Raw genomic sequence first — 17,914 nt, 5'->3', positions numbered from 1 at the left:
ATTTCACTTAGCATAATGCTGTCCAGTTTTATACATGCTGTTGCAAAGGGTAGGAGATCCTTCTTTCTGCTGAGTAGTATTTCATTGTGCAAATGTACCATAGCTTTTTGATTTACTCATTTACTTAGGTTGCTTCCAGCACTTAGCTATTGTAAATTGTGCTGTTATAAACATTGGGGTCCATAGGTTCTTTATAGTTTTGATAAATATGCAACAACAAAAAAAGCATATAGTAAGATATGATACAAAAATTGTTGTCTGTCAGTCTTTACCCTGCAATTGAAGGATTACTGACTGGAATGCACAAGAAGCTTCTCATCTTTGACAGGTTATATTGAACACTCACTGATGACACAATACTATGGTGCTGGTGGGCATCTGATTAGGTGTCAAAACTCCAGTAAAAACCTAAAATTCTTTGTAGTATGATTTTATAAGTAAGATGTACAATTAGTTTTCTTCAACTTTTCTGTTGACTTTAAAAAGATTTCTTTTTAATCTTCTAAATGTAGTAAAACCTAATACAGATTATTTTGTAATTAGTATTAAAATTGTATGCAAGGCTTTGTTAAATTAAACTTCTTAGGAAACAAAAATGCCAATTGTTTCTAATAGTGAAGTAATTTTCATATATATATACAAACCATTATTTGATTGAATCAATATACATAGGCATAATTTGACTTTGTTCAATGATACCAGAATATATGGTATATATTATTATATATCTTATATATATGAATGAGGATACATATTCAATCATATCAAATATAATGGCATCTAATGACAATTTTTTTATTGATATAAATATTTACAAGCAATCGCATTTAAAAGATTTAGGTGAGGGGACAAAATCTTTGGAAATTATAGGAGATGCCAGAAATTGGATAAGAAAATATATGGTATATATAAAGACAAATCTATATGACCATGTATATCTTTATTATCTTAAGAACACTTAATATGAGATGTACCCTCTTAAATTTTTCAGTGGACAATACAGTATTAGTAAGTGTAGGCAGATGGTTTTACAGCAGATGTCTAGAATTTATTCATCTTGCATAACTGAAGTTTGTACAGTTGAACTCTTCGTTTTTCCCTCCTCTCAGCCTCTGGTTAACACTACTTTCTGATTCCTTGAATTTGACTGACTTTCATTACTTAAGTTAGTGAAATTATAGTATTTGTTCTTTTGTGACTGGCTTATTCCACTTTGTATAATGTCCTTCAGGGTCATCCATGGCCATATTTCTTTTTTTCTTTTTTTACATCATATTATTTCTATTACTTTTTACTTTTTTAATAAAAAAAGCAATTTATGTGTAAAGTCTAAAAAAAAACAAGCAGTACTTACAGCTATCTGAAGTAAAATCTGATATAGTGTCAATGATCTATCTCCTTACCTGCCCCAGAGGCAGCCACTGTTCGGAGTTAATGTGTTTCCTCCCAGACACTTTATAAACACACATGTATGTGTACGCTTTCATTATTTTGAAAGTTCGGTTTCATTTAATATGTTTAACTTATGTTGCAGAAAGTATTGTACCACTCCAGTAATATTGGGGCTTATATGTGGATTTGCTTAGGTGTAGATGTGTACCTTATTTGCTTTACAGCTTTTTTTCAGGAAAGGTTTTTCAGTGTTTTACAGTGATGTTCTTTCTTACAAAGAATAGATATTGGATTTCATTGAAAACCTCTACATTAAAAAGACCAGTTTTAATCTTTCAAGCTATAACTATAATGAATTGGTGAATAGAATTCTAATATTAAAATATTCTTTAATTCCTTCAATAAACTATAATTGGTCAAAATGTATTTTTCTTTTAATATCCTGCTACATTTTGTTAGAATTTATTGAAGCTTTTTGCCTCCGTGATCAAAATGAGATTTTTATGTCCCTTGCCTTTGTGCGCCTTATCAGACATTGGCGTCTATGTTATTCTGACTTTATAGAAAAGCTTGTGGTCTATATGGTCTGCATCAGTTTAAACAAGAGAGCCAGAGATGGCATCTTGTATACTTGACACAATGCACGCCAGAATATTTTTTGCCTGCTGATTTTTGAAAGGGGTATCATTTTGGTAGCATTTATTTTTACCATAATAGTAACTGAATAGTATTAGTTTCCTAGTGTCCTTGGGATGAATGTTTTATGTGATATTTTCCTAAAGAAGTACACATTTCATTAAAATGTCCAAATTTACACACCAATTATATATGCTTGTTTACCTTTCTATTATTCTTATAACAGTATGTATTATAACTTATGTTGACCCTATTTTTATTTAGTTAGCCCTTATCATATATATTTGATATTTGTTTTTTAATGTCTAGCTTTTTAAATTATTATTTCATTTTACAAACTATGTATATAGCTGTATACACATACATATGAGTATATTTATAATTTTTCTCTGGGTTATTTGGTGTTTTATTTTTTAAGACTTCTTAACTATTTAAATAGTCCATTACATTATCTTAAATTTGCATTTATTCTGAGGATTACCATTTCCTATGCAGACATATAAGAAGCACAAAGTTAATACTTTTATTGTTATTATTTATTTTTTCCACTGGTAATACTATTTTATCTTTTCTTTCCCCCTTTTTCATCTTCCTTTTCCTCCCATTCCTCTCTCCTTTCTCCTTCTGCTTTTCTTGGCCCTCAGATGCAAAGATATGAATGAATTCTACCTTAGCATTTATAGATTTATCATTAGTCTTTTTAGTTTCTTTTTTTAAATTTTTATAGTTATTCAATTACAGCTGTATGCCTTTTCTCCCCATCCCTCCACCCCACCCCAGCCGAACCCACCTCCCTCCCGCCCACCCTCCCCCTTGATTTTGTCCATGTGTCCTTTATAGTAGCTCCTGTAAACCCCTCTCCTCACTGTCCTCTCCCCTTTCCCCCCTGGCTATTGTTAGATTTTTCTTAACTTCAATGTCTCTGGTTATATTTTGTTTCCTTTTTTCTTCTGTTGATTATGTTCCAGTTAAAGGTGAGATCATATGGTATTTGTCCCTCACCGCCTGGCTTATTTCACTTAGCATAATGCTCTCCAGTTCCATCCATGATGTTGCAAAGGGTAGGAGCTCCTTCTTTTTCTCTGCTGCGTAGAATTCCATTCTGTAAATATACCATAGTTTTTGGATCCACTCGTTTGCTGATGGGCACTTAGGTTGCTTCCAGTACTTGGCTATTGTAAATTGTGCTGCTATGAACATTGGGTGCATAGGTTCTTTTGGATTGGTGTTTCAGGGTTCTTAGGGTATAACCCCAGCAGCAGAATTGCTGGGTCAAAGGGCAGTTTCATTTTTAGTTTTCTGAGGAAATTCCATACTGTTTTCCACAGTGGCCTCACCAGTCTGCATTCTCTCCAACAGTACACTAGGGTTCCCTTTTCTCCGCATCCTCTCCAACATTTGTTTGTGGATTTGTTTATGTTGGGCACTCTAACTGGCGTGAGATGGTACCTCATTGTGGTTTTAATTTGCATCTCTCTGATGGCTAGTGACACTGAGCATCTTCTCATATGTCTCTGGGCCCTCTGTATGTTTTCCTTGGAGAAGTGTCTGTTCAAGTCCTTTGCCCATTTTTTAATTGGGTTGTTTGTCTTCCTGGAGTGCAGTTGTGTGAGTTCTTTATATACTTTGGAGATCAGACCCTTGTCTGAGGTATCATTAGCAAATATGTTTTCCCATACTGTTGGTTCTCTTCGTAATTTGGTGCTGTTTTCTTTAGCCATGCAGAAGCTTTTTATTTTGATGAGTTCCCATTTGTTTATTCTTTCCTTTATGTCCCTTGCTTTAGAGGATGTGTCTGTGAGGATGTTGCTGTGTGGAATGTCTGAGATTTTCCTTCCAATGTTTTCCTCTAGGACTTTTATGGTGTTGCAACTTATATTTAACTAGGAATAAGCCTAACCAAGGAGGTAAATGTTCTGTACTCAGAAAACTACCCAACATTGAAGAAAGAAATTAAGGAAGACACAAACAAATGGAAGCATGTACCATGCTCATGGTTTGAAAGAATTAACATCATCAAAATGGCCATACTACTCAAAGCAACTTATAGATTCAATGCAATCCCTATTAAAATACCTATGACATATTTCTCAGATATAGAACAAACAGTTTAGAAATTCATATGGAACCATAAATGATCCTGAAAGCTGCAGCAACTTTGAGAAAGAAGAACAAAGCAGGAGGGATCACAATACCTGATATCAAACTGTATTACAAGGCCACTGTAATCAAAACAGCCTGGTACTGGCATAAAAACAGGCACATAGACCAATGGAACAGAACAGAGAACCCAGAAATAAACCCAAGTCTTTACGGTCAATTAATATTTGACAAAGGAGGAAGGAGCATAAAATGGAGCAAAAACAGCCTCTTCAACAAATGGTGTTGGGAGATCTGGACAGCTACACGCAAAAAATGAAACTCGATCACCAACTTATGCCATACACAAAAATAAATTCAAGTATTTTTAGTTTCTACCTTTTTGGATGCATTTTTTTTATCTATTCATTCATTTATTTCTGTTTTTTTTTCTATCCACATTATTTTCTTGCTCAATGTAGGAAATCCTTTAAAGCTTTTGATGAATACTGCAAATGATACTTTGGACAAAGGTTTGATCTCCAAAATATATAAAGAATTCACACAACTCAACTCTAAGAAGACAAACAATTCATTTTAAAAATTAGGCAAAGGACCTGAACAGACACTTCTCCAAGGAGCATATACAGAGGCCCCAGAGACATATGAAAGGTTGCTCAGCATCATTAGCCATCAGAGAGATGCAAATTAAAACCACAATGAGATACCACCTCACACCAGTTAGAATGGCCATCATAACCCATTAAACAAACAACAAATGCTGTCAAGATTGTGGAGAAAAGGGAACCTTAGTGCACTGTTGGTGGGAATGCGGACTGGTGCAGCCACTGTGGGAAAAAGTATGGAATTTCCTCAAAAAACTAAAAATGGAACTGCCCTTTGACCTGGCAATTCCACTGCTAGGAATATACCTTAAGGATCCTGAAACACCAATTCAAAAGAATCTATGCATCCCAATGTTCATAGCAGCACAATTTACAATAGCCGAGTATTGGAAAAAACCTAATTGTGCATCAGTAAATAAATGAGTCAAAAATCTATGGTACGTCTACACAATGGAATACTATGCAGCAGAAAGAAAGAAGGAGCTCCTACCTTTGCTACAGCATGGATGAAACTGGAGAGCATTATGCTAAGTGAAATAAGCCAGGTTGTGAAACACAAATATCATATGATCTCACCTATAAGTGGAGCCTAATCAACAGAACAAACAAGCAAGCAAAATATAACCAAAGACATTGAAATAAAGAACAAACTGAGAGGAGACAAGAGTGACAATGGAGGAAAATAGGGGAAAGGTCATCAAGGAACATGTATACAGGACACATGGACAAAGCCGAAGGGGTAGGATCTTGGATGAGAGTCTGGGAGAGGAGGGGCAGGAGGGATTTATGGGAGAAAATGGAGACAACCGTGCTTGAACAACAATAAAAATAAATAAATAAATAAATAAATAAATCCTAAGCATCTTTGACAAAAAGTAGTTCTAGTTTAACTTTCTGTACTTTTTGGCTCTGAAACCCAGATTGATTCTAATTTCCTGGAACTGTACCTGGTACTAATAGAACACTCTTTATACACTTCCCTTAGGTAGAGATTACTACACTTTAAGAGTTATAGTTGCTGTGCTAATTGGCTGATGAGCTTAAGTAGGATAGTATACTTGAGCTACTATAGAAAAATGAAGAATGTAGTATCATTTAACAATTGAATTTATAAACATTATGAATATACACTGTTTATTCACTTAATTACCAATTATTTTCAGAGTTTTTAATATGACAGTGAATATTGTGAATCTTCAAGAAATAGTATACTATATACAGCGTGTTGCAAGTTTACTTAAACAAATATCTTTTATACATAAAGCATCATGTGAAATCAGAATTGCATGGGGAACACTGCTGAAAAATTATTTTTCTCAATTTAAGTTTGCATTTTTAGTAATGTTTCCTTTTCTTTTTTATATGAATATAGGCTAGGTTATTTTGATTTTATTGCAGGACTAATTAATTTTTCTGCAGAACTAATTAATTAATTATTATATATATTCTTAAATATATAAATATATTTTTTCTTTTAATCTTTGCTTTTCCATAGAGTCAAATTCCCTGTAATTTCTTTTTTATTATTTATAGTAGTGCATTCAATTATCCCACTGCTACTTAGCTTTTGCCAGTAACACTTGCTTATATACATTAATAATCTTTTTGAACTTAGGTCTGTCCATGCTACTTTCTTGATGGAACATTTTATGCATTCTTTATTGCTTTATTAACTTCAAGTTTCATTATAGAAGTTCCTTCTTCTCCAATGACTTTGTTGACCCCTCAAGAGTACATAGTTTTCCCTTTGGTGATCTTCTGTGTTAATTCCTACTGGAGCATTTATCAATTGTGTCATTATTATTTTTCTTTCTATGTTTTTCCTACCAAATTATAATTTAAAAAATTTGTTTTGCTAACCATTGCACTTTCAGGACTAGTATTTGTAGCCCCTAATCCATGTTATTGAATGAATATCTGAATAAATGTTTGAAAAGGATATTAAGGTATTCTTGTTCAATGGCCAATATGTCCTTCCCTGAAAAGGTAGCCCCTACTACTAGCATATTTAATACTCTTACTAGGGATATAGATATTACATTCATAAAGTATATATGATAGCTTGCTAGTTTGTTTTTACCTTATTTTGAATGTGATTATACTCTATTATCCTGCCACTTGCATTTTAACTCAACATTATTTTTGAGTAGTTATTCATAAAGAAAATGTGACTACTTTATTACTGTAACTACTGTACCATATGACATTTATGAAATACCATAAATTATGTATCTATTTTTCTGCTTTTAGACTTTTCAATTGCTTTGATTTTTTTTTGATATCTCATACAAAGGAAAGTCAAATATTATAAAGGCATGTATGTGCATTTCTATTCCTATAAAGAGGTATTATATAGATTAATATGGAGAAATTATCATCTATAATCAGAGTTTGACTAATTTTTTGTTTTGTTCCTATTTAATGTTAATACATTTATAGTAGTAATTTAATTTAAATGAGTAAATATACTAATGCCAGAATATAACATTTTTCTATTTAGGAGAAAATACATGCAAATATAAAGTCATATAACATCAGAAAACAATTATTTTAACTCCAAACACAAAAGATAAATATCAATCTCTGGTTTAAAAAATTATTATTAACTCTGTTCTCTGATCGGGGTCTAGAAGTAATGATATTCCAGTTGAAATAAATGTTCTTAATGCCCATATTTTATTTTTTTTAATATCATACCCTGATTTTAAAAAAAGCCTAAGCTCCTCAGAAAATGTCTTATTCTTGATCTGGAGCAATGGAAGTATGAGGTAAGTTTGGAGCTTCTTGTGCCAAAAAGCAAAGAAGTGTTAAAAGTTGAAAGGGAGTAAAACAAATGGACTTAGGCTCTCAATCACCAAATTTAAGTGGACATTAAAAGCAATGATTTCAAAGAACAAAGAAATAAAACATGATGAGTTTGTGGTATTACTCAATTTAGAGTTTACAGTTTCATATTTCCCATGTCAGATGACCATATACCAACTCTTTTATCCGAACATTAGTTCAATTTTCTGGTCCAGTGGGGACTTCCATGATGATTATGATAATACTCCTTAATAAGTGCTGTTACAATGCTCAGTATGCAATAAATGCTGTTGGAAAAATTGAACAGATTGTGCAGAAATGTGAAATCAAACCATCTTCTTATACCATATACAGAATAAACTCAAAATGGATTAAAGAATTAACTGTAACTCTTGAAACCATGAAAATGCTAGGAGAAAACAGGCAGTACAATGACAGACATTTCTCATAGCAATATTTTTTTCTGATATGTCTCTTTGGGCAGGATTATCAAAAGAAATAAGTAAACAAATGGAACTACATCGAACTAAAAAGTTTTTGCACAGCAAAGGAAACCATCAACAAAATAAAAAGACAATCTATTGAATGGGAGAACATATTCACCAATGATACATCTAATAAGGGGTTAATATCCTAAATTTATAAAGAACTTACAAAACTCAACACCAAAAAAAGTCCAATTAAAAAATGTACAAAGGGCCTGAGTAGACATTTCTCCAAAGAGAACATGCAGAAGACCAATAGACGTATGAGAAGATGTGCAACATCACTAATCATCAGAGAAATACAAATTAAAACCACAATAAGATATCACCTTATACCTGTCAGAATGACTATCATCAATAAATCAACAAACAACAAGTGTCAGAGAGGATGTGGAGAAAAGGGAACCCTCGTGCCCTGTTAGAGAGATTGCAGATTGGTGCGGCCACTGTAAAAACAGCATGGAGTTTCCTCAAAAAATTAAAGATGGAACTTCCTTATGACATAGGAATTCCACTCCTGGGAATGTATCCAAAGAAACTCAAAACACTGATTTGAAAGAATACATGCACCCCTATGTTCATTGCAGTGTTATTTACAATACCACGATTTGGAAGGATTGGCATTTTAATTTGTAGGATACCATATAGCTGTCCCCAAATATCCAATTTGTTTTTATCATTTTGTTCCCTGACTAAGGGGTTCTGGTTTCTCTACCACACAGTAGACAGAGAGGGCACCACCCATTCTAAATATATTGGGAACCAGTTAAGTGCCCTAAACATTTTGTTTTTATTATTTCTTTTTTTCCACTTATTATTGTTACTCTTTTAAAATGTTGCTACATGGTTGGTTCAACAGCTCATATACTAAAGTGTTAAGTAATATTTCTACTTCACTTTCAGGACGAATTGCTTTCCACATTGTTATTTGTTTTTATCTTTGCTACTTCATGGTTTTGTCCACAGATTATAAAAGCTGAATTTATTTTATGGAAAATTGATAGTTATAGTATATCTCTATTATATTGCATTCCTATCAAGTTAGCCCGTAAAATTTGGTAGCATTATGGTCATTAAATTTATTTGTAAATCTAAGGTAAATTTTTAAATTATAAGTATTTTTTCTGATTTATGTTTGGTGGTTAGTGTTTTGCATTGCTTAATGTTGTATTTGTTAATGCAATTGTTCTTACCTCTCTGTTAATTTGGTACTTTCAGGGTTCACTTAAGAACTTTTAGAATGAATGAAGGGTAATCTTACTGCGGGCCTAGCGATGCCTCTTCTCTAAAGTACACCATACTGTGGTTTCTAATAATGCCATAATGATTCATTGAGATTGAACCACACTTTTTGTATGTGACTTGAGTAACTTCTTTTCTATTTGATCTGTGGGAATTACTCTAAATTTTAACACATCTCAGCTGATTGTTCTTTCCTCAGAAGTTCTGTTGTCTTGCTCTGGAATGCTGCCTAACAAATTCTTTCCTCAACCTCCCTGTGTTTCTATCTTTTTCTCCTTTTCTCATCACGACTCACCCTCCCTGCACAGCAGCCTATAAAATGCGCTGAAATATTCAGTTAGAGCTTAACCTGACAATGTAAAATAGCAGACCTCTTTGCTTTTACCAGCTATATTGTATAAGACCAATATTAAATATCCAAGGTAGTACAATAATGCAAACATTAATTTTGTTTTTTTTCTTTTTAATAAAGGTATCATAGATTCACATATTCCATTTTTTTCAGTTTTATTAAATTTATTTTAAAATTTTAAGTATTTACTGAAGAACGATATGTTAAAACAATGACACAATAAAAATTACTATAGGATAGTCAAATCATGGTTTAAAATTTGAAAAGCTGCTATGTATCATATAACACTGAGAATATCATTTTTCTATTAAAATATTCTTGCATAAACAAAATATAACCAGAGACATTGAAGTTAAGAACAATCTAACAATAGCCGGAGGTGGGGTGGGGACAGTGGGAAGAGGGGATTACAGGAACTACTATAAAGGACACATGGACAAAATCAAGGGGGAGGGTGGAGGTGGGGGAGGGAGGTGGGTTCAGCTGGGGTGGGGTGGAGGGATGGGGAGAAAAGGCATACAACTGTAATTGAATAACAATAAAAATTAAAAAATAAAAATTAAAAAAAATAAAATATCCTTGCATAATTATGGGGAACCGTTCCAAGTGGTTTCATAATCAAATTATATATTATATATGCTGTTCTAATAAAACTTTATTTACATGAACATGTTGTGGGCAAATGTTAAATAATAGGTCATAGTTTGTAGACCAGGAAGCTAGATCAATATAAAATAAAGCTAGCGATCCACTTATAAAATATTGAATAGAGCAGTCAAATGTTTTACCTTCACTGAATTATCCCTTAAAAGTCATTTGAATAGTGTTAAATTATACATTAAATGTGAAATTTTATATATAAATATTAATTAGTATATATTATTTATACAGGTATATGCAAACATCCTTTTCCCTTTGTTCATATTTTTGCTTGCCTGGTGTTTCTAGTGGAGCACCGAAAACATAGGACCTCAAATCACAGACTAAGGCTCTAGGAAGGACAGATTTAGTGTCAACACATTTTACACCCTAAGTGGAGCTGACACGAGGCCCTGCTGGTCAAAGCACAACGAAATGACACGCATGTCACACTGGCCTGGCAAATGAGAGGACGAACTCATCCATAAACCATTCTGGCACTTCTGGAGGTCATGTATTGATACTACCCATCGTAGACCTCGTCTCTCTGTGAATGACACATTTGGAATGGTGTCGTTCGGCACATTTGCACATCAGGGAAAGCATAATTCTGAAAATTCTGTAGCTCTAAAGGATTCAAATCATAAATGCATAATTCGAAGGACATGATGTTCAGGTCAAAATAGCACAAAAATGGAAAGCTGTCAAATAGTCTTTCAGGAGTGTACAGTATCCAAGCATCAATCTGCTTTCAGTGCCTAGGACCTGAACCAGTTTTTGAAAGCAGGCTACTGAACTACCTTAAGGAAAATAAAAGTCTCACAAACACATTGAATCAGCTCTTATACCAGTATAAACTTTTGCATATACAACCTGAATGCACATTTGAGAAATTTATGATGTTATATTATGTAACACTTGGTTCGAATGACTTTCAGGTAATTAATAAATATCACCTTATTAAACATATGTGAAACAGTCTGTATTACATAACCCTTAGTTTTTTATTACTCAGATTTACAATAGTAATAACGAATGTCCACAGAGGTTGAGAATAGATTAATATACAAAATTAGACATGCTATAATAACTATATTTACACATGTATGAATTGGATTGCAGTAATATAAATCATTCAGCATGGCCTTACAATAACTATTTAGGAGAAATAACATGCAATCTTTTAATAAGTTAGTTTTGTTTCAGTACATTCTGCTGAGAATTTTTCAATATTTTTCTGCCTGAATAAGCAATATATAATGAAGTTTTATTTTGCACAGTAAATTAGTATATATGATAATCTAATATTTTTAAATTTCATGGTATATCTTGAAATTAATTTATTAATTCTAAACAATAACAAAACTAAGATAACAGGTTTTTGTGGGCATTATGCTTTTTCAAAAATTTAAATGGACTGTAACTCACTTTGTAAAAGATAATGAAATTGGTTAGTAATAAGTAGAAATCAATATAATGTATATTTTTAGCATCAAAATGCAAATTTAATTTTTTTATAATCAATTTTCTTTCGGTTCTTGAAATAATTGGGATTTTGTTATTATTTAGCTGTTCAGTGAATTCTGGGTGCACTGTGGCTCATAGTGATTGAGAACATGTTGATTCTCCATACTGAATAATCCAAGTATTAATATGTTTAAGTAATATGTTTGGAATTATGGAAATACTTAAAATAAACATAGATTTGTTGTATCGATAATTTGTACTTACAAAGTATACATAAGCTTCAAAAATACACACTAGTGTTTCACATTTCTTGTCTTTAAAATGGGGATGATAAAAGTACGTACATCAAAAGAGAACTAGTATTTGTAGTAATTTTGTATGCTTGTATTTTAATCTGAGGATTTAAACTCAAAATACATTCCTTAGTAGCTGTTGGAGTTTGTCTGCTGTTCATATCCTCAGTCATCTGAAGTATAGTTGAATTTATTTCTGTCTTCCATTGTAGATTTTGTTTTTCCCAATTTTTAAAAACTTTTTCTGAGTTAGTAAAGATTTACAAGGTTTTAAAAGTCAAAACTACACAAAAATGTATATTCAGAGAAGTATTGCTTTTACATATTAATTCTACCTCATCTCTACCATTCATTATTTTGTTTCATTTTTAATCTTTCCCTATAGGTAATGACTCATAGTTTGTGGCTTATCTTTTCTTTCTTTTAGCAAAAATAATCAGATATATGCATATGTTCCTATATCTTATACAAGAGTTATTAGTATCACATTAATGGTATCTTTTAAACTTTGTTATTTTCCTTTAGAGCTATATCTTAGGAATTACTCCTTGTTCATTCAGTTTATAAATGTATTCTATATTTTTAACAGTTGTATGATACTCTTGTGAAGATAGATGTACATTCCAATGTTTGAATATCTAGATTTTTCCAAAATGTTACATTCATAAGCAATGGAATATATTGTTATGAAAAGTGTTATTGTTGGAGGATTACAGCCAGGGTAATCATTTACAATGGTGCCTGGGTCACAAAGTGAGCACACATACCATTTTATTACATATTGCCAAATTGTCCACAAACGTACTCATTCATTCTCCACAGGCAACATTTGAGAGTGCATCTTTCCCCACAGCCTCACTAAACTAATGTTTTCTCAAGCTTTGTAATTTTCCAATATGATAGTGGAAAAATAGTGTTTCAGGGTAATATTTTTTATTGAAATTTTTATTAAGATAGTAGAAGTAATTGCAGTCATAAAAGTAATACAGAGAGATCTTATATTCTTTTTCTAGTTTCCTCCAGTGGGGAAAACATCTTACTAAAGCTACAGTAAATGTCCCAGCCAGGATATTGACATTACATAATTCATCAGTCACATTTAGATTTGCTGAGTTTTACTTTTCTTCATTTGTGTGTCTCTATGTGTACGAATGTATTGCTATATAATTTCATTATTACTGTATGTAAGTTAATGGATTAACCACTATAATGTACATATAGTAAAGTTCCATCACCATAAGAATGCTTGGTGTTGTTGCCCTTTTATGACACCGACTCCCTCCCACCCCTCCAGAACCCCATCACTAGCCCTGGAAACAAATCATCTCACCCATTATTTCTAACGTTTTAACTTAAAAGAAGACATTGTATAAATGTTATCATCCAGCATGGATTTGGGCCTCCCTCCAGATGTTGTTGTGTGTCAGATTGTTTGTTCCTTCATACTACTGGGATAGATCCCCCATATTCTAATGCACAGCTGTGCCACAGTTTAACCATCTACCTACTGAAGGACGGCTGAGCTGTCTCCAGTTTATTGCAAATAAACTTTATACATTCAGAAAGAATTTTTATGTAAACATAAACTTTCATTTATCTGGGCTAAATGAAAAAGATTGCAGTTGTTGGAAAACTGAATTTTCAGTTTTTAATGAAATTTGAAAATGGTTTTACAGAATAGCTGTACTATTTTACATTCTCACCATCAGTGTATGATTGATCTTTTTCTCTATATCATCACCAGCACTTGGTGATGCCACTCTTTCATTTTAGCAATTCTGGTATATTTTAGGATATGTTACTGTGGTTTAATTTGAATCTCCCTGATGACTAATTACATTAAATATTTTCTTACTTATTTTTGTCACCAAAAATACCTTCTTAAGCTAAATGTCCATTCATTTTTTTCCTCATTTTAAGTTTTCACTTTTGAGGTTTGAGATCATATATTATATATATATATATATATACACACATATATACATATATGCATATATATATATATGATGTCAATAGATATAGATATATATATATAGATGGTATTAATCTTTTGTGAGACAAAGAGTTTGCAAATATATTTAACCAGCTTTTAGCTTGTCTTTTTATCTACTTTACATGGACTTTCATAAAGCAAACATTTTTCATTTTGGTCAGCTACAATTTATTTTTATTGTTTTATTTATCAATTGTAATTTTTGGTGTCAAGTCTACAAACTCTTTGCTCAGATTTAGATTTCAAGAAGCAGCCTTAAATGCCCATTTGTAAATGATTGGATCAAAAAACTGTGGTACATTTACACAATGGAATACTCTGCAGCAAAAAGAAAGAAGGAGCTTCTACCCTTAATGACACATGGATGTAACTGGAGAGCATTATGCTAAGTGATGTAAGCCAGGAGGTGAAAGACAAATACCATATGATCTTACCTTTAACTGGAACCTAATCAACAAAACAAACAAGCCAGCAAAATATAACCAGAGATATTGAAATAAAGAACACACTGACAGTGACCAGAGAGGAGGGGGGAGAGGGATAATGGGGGAAAATAGGGAAGGATCATCAAGGAACATATATAAAGGACACATGGACAGGGCCAAAGGGGTTAGATTTGATGGTGCAAGGTGGGGATGGGTGGGGTGGGGGGGGCATGGTGGGGTGAAAATGGAGACAACTATACTTGAACAACAATAAAAAAATAAAAAAAGAATTTTATGTGTTTTGCTAAAGAAGTTATAGCTTTATCTTTTTAAATATAAGAATATTATAAATTTTGTGTCTTACATGTTAATATTGAATTTGTTAATTTTCAAATATTTCTTTAAATATTCCCATAAAACCAGTATTTTTCACAATGAGAGAAAATAGCAGTTGTCCCTAATGAGTTTCATGTCAGGTAGTTTAGGAGATACATGATGTAATAAAAATTTCACAGGTTATGATCATAGTTTGGAAATAAGTCAATTGAGTAACTAGTTAACATAGATAAGCAGTGTAAAAACATGATAATCTATAAATATTTAACAAAATATATACAAATGTACAAAGCAATGCAGAAATTTAATAAATTTGATGGAAATGTGTCCTTTGTACATGCTATATAAATATATCTAATTCAATAACATATATAAATACTGATATATCATAAATACATGCATTCATTCACAAACATAACATGTACTCAAATATATTTATTATAACACCAACAGTATGGTTAAACAGTACTACTTGATACTTTCAACCATAAATGACAATGTTACACTGCTATACTGCCCTTTTCTTAGTTTGTGTCACCTGCCCATCAATGTCCTCACTCATGGTCTTTCTTGCTACCATTACATTGTACTGTGGTCAGCAGTAACTGGAAAAAGTGAGGGTGCTGGAGGTACTGTAGAAATGCTCAGGAACAATCATACTAAAAATTAAATACAAGAACGTTAATGTTGCTTGAAATGGGTGAGTACTTTACACTGTGAGCCAGAGTTACGATATGATAATCTTAGAAGTTAATTAAGAAGGAATTGGTGACAGTTTTTGAAAAACTAATCTGGGAAAGTAAAAAGAAGACACTATGGTTGAAAGCATGTTGGCACTACAGAATTTAAGAAGGGATATCAATCACTATCAGCGATTTCCAATGTTAGCAACACCTGTCCATAAACACTATGCTGGGATTTCACATTTAGTTGAATTTGATTAGCACTTATTTAAATAAGGTGACATCTCACTTAACAGGAAAGGGTCTTTAATTCATAAAATAAGCACCTTCAGAGATACAGTTATACCAAATATAACTTACCACTTATATTGAATAAAATAGATTAAAATACTTTCAGAAGATATTTCATAAACATTATATATTATATCCCACTGTTCACTGGTGTAAATGACTTCTATAATGTTTACAAAAATGTTGACTTTTATATAAATACATAATTTATAGTTAGCATCAACCCCTTATATTCTTCTGGTAGTCCTTTGCCAATTAAAAAATGGGTGAAGGATCTAAATACACTTTTCCAAATAGGAAAAAGATATTGCTAATAGACATATGAAAAGATGCTCGATGTCACTAATCATCAGAGAAATGAAACTTAAAAACACAACGAGATACCATTTCACACCTGTCAGAATGGCTATCATCAATAAATCAACAAACAGCAAGTGCTGGCAAGGGTGTGGAGAAAAGGAAACCCTCTGGCACTGTTGGTGGGAATGAAGACTGGTGCAAATACTGTAGAAAGCAGTATGGAGATACCTCGAACAAATTAAAAATGGACCAGGCCACATTCTTGCACTTACATAAGAAAACAATCCCATTCATAATCACTTCAAAAAAGAATAAAATACCTAGTAATAAAGCTCACCAAGGATTTAAAAGACCTGTACTTGGAAAATTATGACACTGGAGAAAGAAAGAGAACATACAAATAAGTGGAAACACATACTATGTTTATGGATAGGAAGAATTAATATCTTTTAAACGTCCATACCACCTAAAGTAATCTATAGATTCAATGCAATTCCTATCAAGATTCCAATTCAAACTGTATTTCACAGAACTGGAACAAGTGTTTCAAAAATTTATATGGAACCACAAAAAGACCCTGCATAGCAACAGCAATCCTGAGAAAGAACAAAGTTGGAAGAATCATAATACCTAATATCAAACTATACTATAAGGCCATCCTAATCAAAACAGCATGGTACTTGCATAAAAACAGACACATAGATCAATGGGACAGAATAGAGAGCCCAGAAATAAACCCACTTCTTTATAGTCAATTAATATTTTACTGAGGAAACAAGCATGTACAATGAGCTAATGAGAGTTTATTCAATAAATGTTGGGAAAATTGGACAGAAACTTGCAGAAAAATAAAACTAGACCACCTTCTTACACCATACACTATAATAAATTCAAAATGGATCAAAGACTTAAATGTTAGACTTAAAACCATAAAAATCCTAGAAGAAAACATAAGCAGCAAAATCTTAGACATTGCTCATAGCAATTTTTTATTGGATATATCTCCCCAAGGAAGAGAAACAAAGAAAAAATAAACTAATGGGAGTACATAAAACTAAATGTTTTTTTCACAGCAAAGGAAATAATCAACAAAATAAAAAGACAACCCGCAGAATGGGAGAACATATTTGCCCATACATCTGATAAGGGGTTAACATCCAAAATTTATAAAGAACTTATGAAACTCACCACACACAAAAATAAACAACCCAAATAAACAATGGGCAAAGGACCTGAATAGACTTCTCCAAAGAGAATATATGGATGGCCAATAGACATATGAAAAGATGCTCAATGTCACTAATCATCAGAGAAATGCAAGTTAAAACCACAATGATATCACCTCACAACTGTCAGAATGGCCATCATCAATAAACCAATAAACATTGCTTCTCGGCCTTTTGGCTAAGATCAAATATAGTATCTGTTCTTATCAGTTTAATAAACCAATAAACAAGTGCTCATGAGGATGTGGAGAGAGGGGAACCCTTTTGCACTTTGGTGGGAGTGCAGACTGGTGCAGTCACTGTGGAAATCAGTATGGAGATAGCTCAAAATACTAAAAATAGACAAGACCTCTTTCTTATACTTACATAAAAATAAACTCAAAATAGATTAAAAACTTAATTGTAAGTCACAAAACTATAATCGTGGCAGAAAACATAAACAGTATAATCTCAAACATTTCTCATAACTATATTTTTGCCAATATATCTCTTATGGCAAGGGAAACAGAGGAAAAATTAAACAAATAAAACTGCATCAAACTGAAAAACCTTTGCACAGAAAAAAAAAATCAATAAACTGAAAAGAGAACCCACTAAATGGGAAAACATATTCATCAATGATATACCTGATAAGGGGTTAGTAT

At 32.3% G+C, this 17,914-nt stretch overlaps 1 pseudogene; it reads left to right on the top strand.

Moving 5' to 3' along the window:
- The first annotated feature begins 17,428 nt into the window (after positions 1-17,428).
- Positions 17,429-17,535, top strand: LOC112302637 (U2 spliceosomal RNA; annotated as a pseudogene).
- Positions 17,536-17,914: the final 379 nt, after the last annotated feature.

The sequence above is a fragment of the Desmodus rotundus genome, chromosome 2 (assembly GCF_022682495.2).
Source record: "Desmodus rotundus isolate HL8 chromosome 2, HLdesRot8A.1, whole genome shotgun sequence".
Taxonomy (NCBI): Eukaryota; Metazoa; Chordata; class Mammalia; order Chiroptera; family Phyllostomidae; genus Desmodus; species Desmodus rotundus.
Note: the sequence above shows the minus strand (reverse complement) of the source record. Positions and strands in the feature narration are given on the sequence as shown.